The sequence below is a fragment of the Panthera onca genome, chromosome C1 (assembly GCF_046562875.1).
Source record: "Panthera onca isolate mPanOnc1 chromosome C1, mPanOnc1 haplotype 2, whole genome shotgun sequence".
Taxonomy (NCBI): Eukaryota; Metazoa; Chordata; class Mammalia; order Carnivora; family Felidae; genus Panthera; species Panthera onca.
Genome location: NC_138346.1, coordinates 56,595,491 through 56,609,617, shown reverse-complemented (window position 1 = coordinate 56,609,617; position 14,127 = coordinate 56,595,491). Strand labels below are relative to the sequence as shown.

General features: G+C 42.7%; 1 long non-coding RNA gene across 1 annotated transcript in view; it reads right to left on the bottom strand.

Annotated features, from left to right (window-relative positions):
- The window catches only part of LOC132671295 (uncharacterized), a 33,020-nt gene extending 20,028 nt beyond the window's left edge, over nucleotides 1-12,992 (bottom strand). The window contains exons 1-2 of the long non-coding RNA XR_014138024.1: nucleotides 12,914-12,992; nucleotides 12,515-12,648 (exon numbers count right to left, since the gene is read on the bottom strand). This is a non-coding gene — a long non-coding RNA (uncharacterized LOC132671295). The remainder of the gene's footprint in view (nucleotides 1-12,514; nucleotides 12,649-12,913) is intronic.
- Nucleotides 12,993-14,127: the final 1,135 nt, after the last annotated feature.

Below are 14,127 nucleotides of genomic sequence, written 5' to 3'. Positions count from 1 at the left end.
ATGAGTGGAAGGGTAATAGATAGAGAGAGAGAGAGATAGATAGACAGATAGATAGATACATACATACATGCATACATACATACATAATTCATATGATGGATGGATGCATAAATAGTTAATAGATGGATAGATAAATGTGATAGATAATAGATAATTGATTGATATATATGGATAGACAGATAACAGATGATTGATGGTTAGATAGATAGATAGATAGATAATGGATAGACAGAAATAGATGAGACAGAAATAGACAGATTGGGGTAGAGGCGGCAGTGGATATCAACCACTATCTGGTGGTCTCAGAGTCCTCTTCTCTCTGTAGAACCATTCGTTATTTATAGATAGCTAGCAGTGTCCTGCAGAGTCCCCCTCCAAGGAGCCAGCTGTGTAAATCAGACAGAAGCACATGAGGAACTTAAAGGAAATCTACTCAAATGCCTCCTAGTCACCACCCAGTTGCCTCAATAACACATAACCCACATCCTTACCATTGTCCGCCTTTACAACACCCACTCTTCAGATTAGTATCCTAATAGTCTATGTGCAGAATATTTGTCCCACACAATAGATCATTCACAGTGGAACACATTTTTAATCTATTTACCTAATAAGTCTGTGTCATTTCAAACTTACAAATACATGGGAGAGAAACATTTGATAAAGCCCTCCCCCCCCCAGTCTCAACAATTTTACTGGACTGCAGGGATGCCTTACAACCTGAATTGTGCTCTGCTTCCTACAACTCACTGAACAAACTTGCAGGCTTTCATCAGCCACACCAAAGAACAAAGCCGAGCTGAGTTTGTTTTTGCTGCTTGCAGATTTGACTACATATTATTTTTATTGTTAGCATTATTATATTGCAGTTTTATAGCCTCTTTTTTCTGAGGAGTAGAAAGAATTTCATCTTCTCCCTTCAAGATCACTTTTCATTTCCCAGAGTATGGAAGAGAAATTGAAGATAAGGAGAAGAAAAATCAGCCACAATAAAAAGAAACAAAAAGGAAAATGGAGAGAATGTAATATTTGGAACAAGTCCTTTCTACCAAGTATCGATGGATTCCCACACTCTGAGAAATGCATTTAAAGCCAACTCTTATTTGGGCACTAATAATTATTTACGTTAATTTAGTTCTTTTATTCAAAGCAGTTTTATATTATAACTGTAATTGGAATAGCTAACATATATTGATGCTTGCTATGTGCTAGGCATTGCTCTAAGTGTTTCACATGTAGTGACTCAATCTTCACAACAACCCTATGAGGTAGATATTATGTAATTATCCTCATTTTATAGATGAGAAAACCAAGGCACTGAGAGGTTGAGTAACTTTCCCTCCATCACTTGCCACTAAGAAATGGTGGAGCTGGGATTTCTCTTTCTCGTTACCACTATACCTTAAGGTAGATAGCAGTATCCCCTCCTTACAGGCGAGGCTCAGAGGCCAGGCGATGAGCCCAAGGCTGCAAATAATAGAAGATCTGGGGTAGAAGAACCACAATTGGGACCGGGTCTCTTCACCCAAAATCTGGTGATTTTACTCCAAGAAAGTGCATTATTTTAGAGAACAACATACGTTGCTGTGCTCTTGTCTAAGCCTTTAAAAAAATGTGCAGGGCATGCATAATTGGTGAGAACCGAGAGCTGTAGCACAGTGCCAGACACAAGGAAGAAACAGAACCGTCAGTTTCCCAGAACGTCCTATTTACCGTCATCTTGTTTTACAGAACAGAAGCCAGAAACGGCTTCTGTTTCTCTGAGATGGACTCCAAGGCACCAGCCTCACATGAACAGCTATGACAGAACCTCCCCGCTGTCTCTCCAGCTCTGCCAGAGAAGGCTGAATTCAGGGAGAACTGTAGGGATGGTGGAGCCAGAGGGAAGCCGGATGAGACTATTGAGTAAATGATCTCACCACCCCAGCCTGGACCACCTGCTTTCACCAAGAAATCCCTATTCTTGTCAAAGTCAGGCCACACTGGCATAGAAAAGCACCCCCAGCACCCCTAAAGCTCCGGTGAGCTATGAGACCATAAACAAATCATTTCATCTGAATTTCAGGAACATTATTAGTAAAAATAACACAAAATAAAAATAAAAGCTTATTGTCAGATAAATTCACCTAATTTCTCATTATCTTACATTTGTGATTCTAAAAAATGACACCCTGCATTATAAGTGGAAAATCTGAGGTAAAGGCTAAAATATTTACTTAGGGCCACACAAATCCCAGGACCAAGTTTGCTAAATTTCCAGATATTTTCTAGATACAACCATGCAAGTTTGTATTAATTATCTTCTTGCTACTTATCAGATATTTTTTAAAAAGGAATTTGCATAATGATATTTATTCCAAGTTAGCTATAAATTGTTTTTCTAACAAATGTTGTGCACTGAAATATTATACTTTCCTGGATTTTTTTTGACCATGTTAATGGTTCTACAGGTAAGGTTAATGAGATAATTAGTATTATATTGTAAATCCACCCTGCATAAAGATTGCTTCCTTTTACTGTTCTAATTCCAAAACAATTAATGTCCTAATCTTCTTATAAAGTAGTTCAAATTTGAAATGATTTGAACTAATGCAATTATTGTAATCAATGTAAGTATTGAGATGCCATAATAATAAAATATTTTAAAAGTGCCAGTAATTATACAAAATTCTGTGTGTGTGTGTGTGTGTGTGTGTGTGTGTGTGTGTGTGTGTGAAAAGACAGACAGAGATAGAGACAGAGAGAGGACGAGAATAAATATGTCAGGGTTTCCATAAAGAGAGTCGCTTTGTAGTACATGAGACATTTACAAAATCCATGCCGATTTATGAGTCAGCCATTTTTGTTTCTGCTGTGTTCAACATCTTGCATTTGGTCATGTTGGATTGCCTACCATTAATACACTGACTTTATCTGGTTCCATTACTACTGGGTCCTTCCTAAAGAAAGGTTTTATCAGTGTTAAGGAAAGGGAATTAGGGGTGCCTGGGTGGCTCAGTCAGTTGAGCATCTGGTTCTTGGTTTTCACTCAGGTCATGATCTCACAGTTCATGAGTTCAAGCCCAGTGTCAGGCTCTGCACTGATGGTGCAAGGCCTGCTTGGGATTCTCTCTTCCTCTCTCTCTGCCCCACCCCACTTGTGCTCTCTCTTTCAAAATAAATAAGCTTAAAAATTTTTGTTTAAAGAAAGAAAAGGAATCAATTCCACAGGTTAAAAATTCTGCATCTATGGCACACAAAGCTTTTCATAAATAAGACTTTTTATTCTGTTAAATACATATTTTTTCTAATATTCTATTATTAGAGGCACCTTACAGGAGCCTAAATAGGAGAAAGAAATAGTTTGCTGAATGATAGCAAAATGAAATGAACATTTGTCCACATATACATGCAGTTGCTTTCTATTCGGCTATCCTGAAATAGAAATTTACACAAAATGTTGATTCAAACAATAAGCCACTATTATTGATGATACTCACACCTAATATTCTTTTTTTAAGTTTATTTACTTATTTTGAAAGAGAGAGCCAGTGCATGTGTGCGTGCACACACACAAACACACACAAACACACACACACACACACACACACACACACACACACACACAATAATCAGGGAGAGGCAGAGAAAGTAAGAGAGAGAATCTCAAGCAGGCTCCATGCTATCAGCACAGAGTCCAACTCAGGGCTCTGTCTAACTGTGAGATCATGACCTGAGCCAAAATCAAGAGTTGGACGCTTAACTGACTGAACCAATGAGGCACCCCTAACACCTAATATTTTTATTCATTACCCACAAAATACCTTGAAGCTGAGAGGTTTGATCATATCTGTGCTCCACACTAGTGATCACCGAACTACGGCCCCCCAACAATTCTGACATGATGCTCATTTTTCCAAATAATGTTTTATTGGAACACGGTCATGTCCATTCAGTTACATATTACCTGTAGCTGTAGCTGTTTTCATGCTACAGTGGCAGAAATGAGTAGTTGTAACATTGATAGAGTGACCCACAAAACTGAATACTTACAGAACAAAAGATATGTTGACCCCTTTTCTACACAACAAATATGTTCAATGTTTCTTCTACCAATAATATTCAAGTAATAAATAAGCTAAATGTGTTTTGCTATATCTGCTTTCCTCTGCACCCATTCATTCAACATTTATTTAGTTCCTACTATAAGCCACACACAGTGACCTCTTTGTATGAGATCTCTAATGTACATACACTAAAACTCGGTGAGAGTTCTCTTAGCCACAATATTTAAAGAAGAAATGCTCTCATTCCAAAGTGAATTTTCAATGCTTTATAGCCATTAATATTTGCTTCCTGATCATCCCTTGCCTGACTTTAAAGTTTGGAACTAAATAACTAGATGAAGATTGTATCTCTTCTGGGTTTAGTAGCACATGCCTCACAGAAGAGGCATGTGCCTGTGTCTGACCAGCTCATCCCAGCCTCCACTTGACCTTCTCCCACCCAACCCTGAGAAACCTTTCACTGAGCACAAGTTGAAAAGTACTGCTCTAGGGGCACCTGGGTGGCTCAGCTGGTTAAGCATCTGACTTTTGATTCTGGCTCAGGTCATGATCTTGTGGGTTGTCGGATGGAGCTCCGTGTCGCTCTGCGCTGACAGTGCGGAGCCTTCTTGGGATTCTCTCTTTCCGTCTCTCTCTCTGCCCCTGCCCTGCTCACACTCTCTCTCTAAAAATAAACAAAAAAACTTTAAAAAAAAGCACTGCTCTAGTCCATTCCTTTATGTCTATAAATCAAATAAACTACAGACCAATAGGGATCTATGCCTATTTTTAAAGGTCTTTAAACCAAAAAAATTCCATAGTCTTCTAAAAGTAGCTCATTTCAACGTCCACCAATTTCTCCAATGAGAAAGCCCTTTCCCTTGTCTTGTTCTGTTTAAATTCACTCACTTCTACCTATCTTCAGGGAGCTGACAAGTACTTTGTAGTATTCTCAACTCTGAATAACATGCTTCTGTGATTAGCAAGTGTAGGGAGGTCAAATCTTTTGGTTTCTTTGAGCTAATAAAAGAAACACTTCCGTAATGAACAAATGTGCTATGAGAATTCTTCTCATACTGGGGAATTCTGCTCATTCTCACAAATTAATTCCCACATTAAAGTTCCTCAGAAAAGTCCTTTGAATGTCCTTTTAAAGATACTGAAGGTGTAGTGGTCTAACGAGAAGCTGTTCCATACAGATGACCATACAGGTGACAGTTGGTTTCTTGTTGCCCACTTGTTGTTCACTACTCAGTTTGCCGGTCCCTTGGAAATACAAACACTCCTAGAGACCCAAGAAATCAAGGGAACAGAGCCTGGCTCTTTGAAGCTGCTAGACTGAGTTGAGCCACTGTGTCCCAGATGAATTCACAAACCCCAGCCACTTACTACACAGCATGAAGACAGGTGAAAGAAAATAAGTACATCAATGTAAACTCATCATTGTTTCCGGGAAAGAAACACAACTTACGCTTTGCTTATCTTTATACATAAAACAGGGCCTTCCATTTAAATTTCAGCAATAGGGGCACCTGGGTAGCTCAGTCAGTTAATCGTCTGACCTCGGCTCAGGTCATGGTCTCACGGTTCGTGAGTTTGAGCCCCACGTTGGGCTCTGTGCTGGAAGCTCAGAGCCTGAAGCCTGCTTTGGATTCTGTGTCTCCTTCTCTCTCTGCCTTTCTCTCTCTCTCTCTCTCTCAAAAATAAATAAACACTAAAAATTTGTTTTAATTTCAGCAATAATTACAATGAGAGACTCCACTGTGTCACCATGTTTACAGAGTCAAATTGCTAATTAGAGAAACAGTAAAATAATTTATAATACAATTAGACCCAGATACTATTCCTTCTGCTATAGTCACCAAAAAACTAACCTGGGGTAAGCACTGGCCTAGACATGAAATGATTTTGAGTGAATGACGTGGCTATTTACAATGCACCAGAATTACGGAAATGTTCTGAATTTGATCTGAAGTCCTTGGAAAATAGAATACTCTTAAAATAGCACAATTCAGAAAAGTAAGCCCAGGAGCAACAGAATTGGAACCTACTCAGTAAATACTGTTGGGCTCTGAGAGAGTGGCACCAAGCCACTGGGCCTCACAGCAAGTTTCCTACTCCAAATGGCAAGCCCTTTTAAAGCTATACATCTACTTCAATCCATTCATCCATCAGCAATAAAACTGTTTTGATGGGATTGATTTAATACTTGAGAGAGTCCTGAATTTGATAAATGCATGACAGCTGCTTATTTTGGCCTCTTTTGCAAAGCTGTAGCTAGCATTGTTTGGCCTCTTTTGCATAGCTGTAGCTAGCTCTAGATAGAAAGTCCATTTCTTCCCTTTGTTGCATTTACCAGAATATATTCAGGGTAACTGTTACAAAGAGCAGAAAAGAAATGGTTCCTAGAGTCTTTTTAGCACAGAGGTTGGGTACCATGCTGGAAACAGGCAGAGTCGCTGGACCTGGTGCTTAGAGCATAGTCTCTTTATAGAATAAGGACTAACATACCAATGTCACCATCCACAGACAGACCCTCCCTTCGTTCTCTTCAACCCCCTTCAAGTCATGAGAAGTCTCTTACCTTGTTTCTTCCAGCTACCATGGCTATCATTTTTGGATGACCCTCCCAGGCTACAGGAATGTTTTTGAGTTTCCTCAAGATGGCAAAGGCCTCTCACCCATCCCTAACTGACTGTTCATTCCCAACCACTTACTTGACATTTCCTCCAATCACAAACACCCAGGATGTTGTGTTTCTTTGCAGCAAGTCCAGAACTATCCCTTGGTGGCTTTATATCATCAATTAGAGATTAAACATATTCTTTAGATTAAGTGGCACAAAGTAAACACAGGCATTGCTGAATACCCTCCACTCAAGTTAGGGAGGTGGAGGGTTCCTTGCTGACCACAGATGCAGTGTGGTGAGCTAATGCTCCTTAGCTGAGAAGGTACAGTATAGTTTGCCCTGATAGCTTTCATTGACTAAAAGCACATAATCATACAATCATACTTGGATAAGGAGAAAATATACATTAACAGTATACTCTAAAAGACTACTATATGTACACATTTATACTTTTATATTTATTATACATTTTTATTTGGTTCTATAAACTTCAGGAAAATATTTTCAGAAACACATACTATTATACCAAATCAAGGTGATGTAAATTATGATATGTGTATTCTCCCTGGAAAATGCTTCAGATTTTTGAGAAAGACAGTTTAACTCTTCAACTCTGCCTCTTAAATCTTCATTCCAAATTCAAGGGCAGTTTCAGAGGTCACTTTTTGCAGCAGCAAAGCTCTTACTCTGCCTGTGTTATTTCAGCGGGAAGCCTCTGGAAGACAGCTCTCCTTCACAGCTCAGGGAAGAAGGGTTCATGCCATTGGTGACACAGGTTCACTAAGACAAGGGAGGGCAGGGGGCAGGAGAAATAGTTGGATGGAAGAAGACAGACTGGGGGCTAGACTAGGCCGGGGGGGGTGGGCGGGGAGGCATGCAACGGAGGAGCGGGTGCAGTGGTCTCAGCCCTTATGATGAGGGCACTGAGATGGGTGTGAGGCTGTCTGATCTGATCTGCAGGGCAGGGAACCTCTAGAGAAGCAGATGGCAATCGAGTGTTAGGGGTCTGAGGGCTTCAGCGGCAGCTGTAGGAGATCTGTCTGTACAGTTCTGCACAAGCAGCCAACACCCTGGGTGAGGGACTGCACACAGGTCAGGCAAGCAGTCTTTGGTTTACAGAAGAGCAACTAGGTAGCTAGCCCCTGGACTGACAGAGACGGTGGAGGCAGATAACCCTGTGGCTAGGGGAACCACACCTAGGGCTCCCAGGGCTCAGGTGATGGATAGTCGTGGTCCTGGAAGAAAAGAGATGCACGCAAGAAAGGGAAATGGAGAGTTTCATGAAGAGACTATTTTCAACGGAGGGGACGGGGTTAAAGAAACCTGACCGGGGACCCACTGTGCTGCCAAGTGAGGCTGAGGGAGGAGTTAACACTGGGCCTGCTGGGTCAAGGGCAAGGAGCCTGTGGGAATTGTCTCTCAGGGGGTTTTGACATAGAGAGCTGTCAGGGTGGCTATAAGAGAGGGCCACCAAACAGAAGGTGCGCCCCCTGAAGGAGGAGCAGAGCCACTGCCAACGCAGGCCGGGCAGGGAGTGAGCCCAGGCGCACACAGACACATCCTTGTCTTCTGTGCCGTGGCCAGATGCAGCAGAGGGGATGGGAGGGGATACACTAGACAGCCCTCAGAGCACAGCTCAGGATGCACACGCGTGGCGAATGAATTTGCTGGGACAAACTGAGAACATACAAGCACACCCTGGGAGAGAAGGACACAGAAGCCCAGAAGTCACACTTTGCACCCCTCAATGTGAGTCCGTGGAGATACACCTGCTTCCGGTGGGAGGGAGTTTCTTAATAATCTAGATTATATTCTTTCCCCTCCCCCACCCTCCAGTTGGACCAGGTACTGGAGCTGGTCTGAAGTCACAAGTGGGAATCATCACCGCATTTATAGTGAAGCAGAGGAGACGGAGGCAGGGAAAGTAGGAGAGGGGTGACCAGCCAATACAGCTCTCAGTACCCGACAAATCTCAAAAGTATGTCCATTCTAATACTTGTACTTGATTCTCGGGGCACCTTTTAGCGGGTCAGGTCAGCATTTTCACGTTTTAAGCACCATTCAGAAAGCTGAGGAAATTTAGACTGCCCAATAAGCTGCACCAACTCCCCCACCTGCAGCATATTGGCCACATGAATCACAAAGAAATTTGGTTAGAAGAAAATCTACTACCATTAGAAGAAATTTCTGTTCAAAGGAGCCTGGGGAAGTCTCCTTCACCAGCACAGAGCACACCTCGGCACCTCCCTCCCCCTGGGCTGGAGCCGTTCTCACTGGGGGGGGTCAGGTGCCACTGACTCCAGCAGGTGTCATTACTCTAGACTGTTTCCTCCTGCTGCCCTTCCCTAGTCACCACTGATGCTGGAGAAGAGAACATGTAAACAGCTAGTGCTGGCCACGGCCAAGGCTACTGCCACTTCCCTGGTCTCTTTCTTTTAAAGCTCCCCCAGCCAATGGGTTCCCTTCCAGCTCCCCCAGTTGCAAAAGTTGCTTGCCTGCTTGCTTAATTAGGCTTATTTAGCTTCTAGGCTGTAGAAGTTCAGACCACAGTAAGGGATTCAAGGCTGCCACTCCCCCAGCACAATCAGCAGGGTCCCACCATGGAGCCCCCAGCACCTCAGCTCTCTCCTGCCTTCCTTCTCTACCAGGTACACCTAGAGAGCTGCAAAGAGCCTCTGTCTTCTCTCTTGTTTGATATCGCAGTCCTGGTGCTAAATATCCATCTCTGCTTTTCCCTTCACTACCTTTACCCACTAGGGTTCTTCAGTAAACATAAGTGTCATGAATGCTTTGCAAAGGTGACATGATGTCAAAAGATATTAAATTGGTGGCAACAATCACATCTGTGCTCATAGTCTCACTTCGTCTCATGCTACACAGCTTGATAGGCTCATAAGAGAATCTGGGACCCTCCAAAAGCAGTTTCTGGAATAGCAACACAAATTGTTACCATTATAATAAAAAGTCAGTATTTATTGAGACTAACTAGGTCCCATACATTAAACTGTGTGGTTTATACATTTATCTTTAACCTCCACAGCAGCCCAAAGTACTATGTATTGTTATCTTCATTTGAGAAATTAGGTTAGAGTGTTTAGATAAATATCCCCCAAGATTAACAGCTAGTAAATTGTAAAGACAGGATTTGAATTCGGGTGTCCTGGACAGGGTAATCTTAGTTCCTGAAATGCCTCCTGACCCATTATGAGCCTCTGCTGTAAGGGAGGACCAATGCGTCTTACTATGCAGAGGAACAGGAATATATTCATTTAAAACAATAATAATGTCCTGAAACTAATGTAACATTTGTGTCAACTCTACCTCAGTAAACAGATAAAGAACAATTCCAAATAATGGAATTCATAGCATCATGAATGTGAAAATAAAATGTCTCAGTAAACAAGGCATGTGGGTCTGAGTTTTCACCTCATTCATATCTGTGTATTCTCAGACGCATTTCTCAGATGCATTATTCTCTTGGAATACTACATAATTTACATATTTGCCTTTCACAGCACTTCTGGAACTATTTAAAGTTCAGAAAAATTATTCATCTCACAGCCTCATTGGTACATTAATTATTATAAAAATTATTAATTTAGTATTTGTATTTAAGTTGGAAAAGTCCTTTCCCTAAAGCGCCATTTCCAGTTTCTGATCTTTTTTTAAAAGTTTATTTATTTATTTTGAGGTGGGGGAAGGGGCAGAGAGACAAGGAGAGAAAGAATCTCAAGCAGGCTCAGCACTGTCAGCGTAGAGCCCAACATGGGGCTCGAATTCATGAACCTGGACCATGAGATCATGATCTGAGCAGAAATCAAGAGTTGGATGCTTAACTAACTGAGCCACCCAGATGCCCCTCCAGTTTCTGATCTTAAGCGTGTCCAACAGAGCTCATGGCTGCTGTCCACATGGGCCCTCCAAGATGTCATGACACGTCTTCCTAGCTTTCTAACACCCCACTGTGATGCACACTCTTTGCCTTCTCAGATCCATAGACATCAGCAGCAGCCCTTGACCAACTCAACTGTACTGTGACCTCTTTTTTGAAGACGTTTTTCTAAATGACTACAACTCCATCCCTTTAATGCTCAACAGAACATCTTTCCTGCCTTTCCTCTCCAGTCAATGCAGAGAGTACCCCTGACATTATACTCTATTACTATTCACTGCTTACTCTGATGTTACGTACCATTTGCTTATTTTTCTGTACCCATTAGCATTTTATTAGTTTGTCCCTAATTATGATAATTTAATGGACTAAACATGGAAAGAAAAGCAACACCACAGGAGTATAGAAGATGTAAAGAAGGTGGTGAGGGGTGTCGAGCAGAGGGAGGTACTTGGGGAGTTATAATAACAGGTGTTGACTCAGGCCACCCAGTGCCCTAGAGGCTGACTCCAAAATTGGTTTACATACTGCATAGCAACACAGCCCATGCCCACACCCTCCCTCATTTAAAGGCTCAGCCTTCCAGAGACTCCAGCCCAAGGTTCTGTATTACAGAGCTATGCTTGAAAAAGGTAGCCTGGCCTGGCAGGTCGTGATGAAAGCAAGGCAGAGCAGCCAGTGTCGATGTCCTTTACATTGATGACTTTGACCAGAGGAGTCAACAGGAACATCAGCAGAGACCAGCAATTCCCTCGGGAAGCCAGGCAATGCCCAGTCTCTCTTCCCCCAGCCAAGACAGTCTGAGTCCAGAGCTTACAAACTAAGTGCCACACAGGCAGAGCAGGTGATGTAAATGAGTGAGGTGATCTGGAGTGTGACAATCAGGAGTACACCTGCAAACTGTAGCGTTCCTTCCCAGCAGAAAGAGCCAGCCACTTCTCAGTTTACCCCACTTATTACCACATAGGATTGTGGTCTGTGTTGCCAGCTCCTCTGATTTTCCCAGAGAACTCAGAAACCCAGATTTTCATGTGAAGTCTGCCAGTTTTGAAATGTTATTGGCAATCTTTACCTATTTTTAAACTACATGTGCCCTTGACACGCAGGTGTGACCTAAAGACTGACAGTTTGCAACCCCTGCGTGGTGCCCAAAAATCAAGGTCAGCTTCTTCTTTCTTTACATGCTCTTACTGCTTTTTCTCTGCCTTCTCCTCCTCTGTGCTGGCTCACATCATCCTAATCCTTCCATCCAAACCCTTGCTCCCTTCGCTAATGCTGTCCTTTTAGCAAAATTCCACTTCATGATTATATAAAAAGACCCAACCCCCCGGATCAAACACAGCAATTTATGGAAAATCAAAATGAGTAAAAATTTTTAAACCTGGCATTAAAAACCACCTAGTAGACTCCTCTGTCTCCTGAAGCCACTTTAGATGTATTAATATTTCAAAGGTTCATACTTGAATTTATTTTTTATTCCTATTTGATATTGCCTCATACATATGTGGTCTTTTTCTCTTTAAATTCTTGAGGTGAAAGGGTCGCTTCAGCTTCTCCTGTTCAACCACTTCCCAGAGGCCCCCTAGTTCCTCTCCACAAACGTAAACATGCTAACATTCCAGTCCTCTCTCTTTGGAGTCAGCTGACAGCGGTTCCAGAAGGCCCTTTGGACTTTCTGGGGGTTCTAACCTGTCTGAGGAACCATGACTGTGACTGGAAGCTCTCTGAGGGAATTCTGCAGATATTTACCTAGCACCTCAGCAATGCAACTCTATGCCAACACTGAGAGGTGTTTTCATCCCACATTTCCTGGATTCGTCCTGAGTTCTGGCCATTTCACAGAAAGAAGATGTCAAAAACAGGGCCAATCTTGCATCAAGAGAGAGTAGGTGATCACCTATATGCTGAAGATTTAGTTAAAAAAAAAAAAAAAAAAAAAAATACAATTAAAATGAAAAACTTCCCTACCTGTTCACGATGGCTAAAACCTCAGGCCAAGTTTTTCATTCCACCATGGAAGTGCGGGAGACTGTTCCCCAGGGAAAAGCATCAGCAAACATCAGTCCATCCTGAGGGGTAGATACCAGGTGTCAGGAATTTTCCTGAAAAAGCAAGAGGCAAGTGAGGAAAGATAGGGGCCATGAAGTCAGTGGGAGTCCCCACAAGGAAGGGACGAGGAACCTGAGAAGAGAGACTGGGCGGCCACTGCACAATTTTGCCTGGATTTCTTTCCTACTGTCCTCCCACTTCACTCCTCCAGCAACTCTGGAGCATATTCTGGACCTTTGCCTGCCCGTTGGGGACAATTTGGGGAAATACTTTAATACTTCCTCCAGTCCCTAAGGCAAGATCAAAACCCTAACCCACCTTTCAGCCCCACGACCCCCACACCACCCCAGCATTCAGGCCGCGGACACAGACAACGCAGTAGACAGATGAAATCTGCTGGAGTGTTCTGCTGCTAATTCCTGAGGCAAGCCCTTTCTTGTGGAGGAATTTCACTTTCCTGGTCCAACAGAGATACAACCCAGAGGGCAAACTCCCATGGTGGGTATAATTCTTTGGGTGAAATGTTTAGAAGAGTCCTGCCAACACAAAGCAGCAATTTCCATGCAAATTCATGCCTATGGGGGAAAATGCAATTGGCCCAACAACCACACTGATGGGACCTCCCCTTCCCACTCCAGTGGGGTGTAGAGGCACGGCTTGAAGGAAGAGATCTATCTGTTCAGCTTTTCTCCCTCTGAGCGTGCCAAACATAAACGACTCCTGTGTTTCGAAGGGGTGTTACTCCCCACTGCTGCTCAATGACAAGGACTGCGTGGAAATGGGAAGTCAAGTTCCCCCTCCTTCTCAGCGGGATCACAAGAACAAAGGCAGTGTTTTGTTGGTTTTTTTAAGAAAGAAAGAAAGAGTCAGGGCATTCATGTTTTGTGAAACCAAAAAGGCTGGTTTACCATGTGGAGTTTACAGAGAAAAATCATCACCATCAACATCATCATCATCATCATCATCATTCACTAACTTTGGTTAATTGGAGGGGACGACAGTGCTTGAACCCACCCATATCGATTCTGATAGGCACGCTGGGGCAGTGGCAGATGTAGTGGTGGAAAGAGTTCAGGATCAGTAGATTGTTCTGGTCTCCACCATTAATATCAAGACGAACTGGGGGCAAATTGCAATAAGTGTGATGGAGCTGAACTAGTTCAGGGGTGTTTAAGTTGAGGTACAGGTACACTTGCCCTGGTGCATGAAGACTTTCCAAGGGAAGCGATAACTTTGGGGAATCAACTGCTAAATCTTCAGTCCTCTTTTCTGAAATTAATTTGTCTAAGATCATGCCACAAGGACTTTTTTCCTCCAGTAGTTCTCTTTCTACTTTGCAAGGAAAGCATAGCCTTCGCCCACCACGGTCCTACTCAGGTGCGTTGTCCTGGGGTGTCAGAACATCCATGGCTTCCTTCTGAGGGAGAGTCCTTTGAGAGAAAGGCAAGAAAGATTCAGAAACATATTGAAAGCAGGAGAAAAACTCATTGTGAGCCTCTTTTGTTCCTTCTTCCTTCCCCTCACTTCCTTCT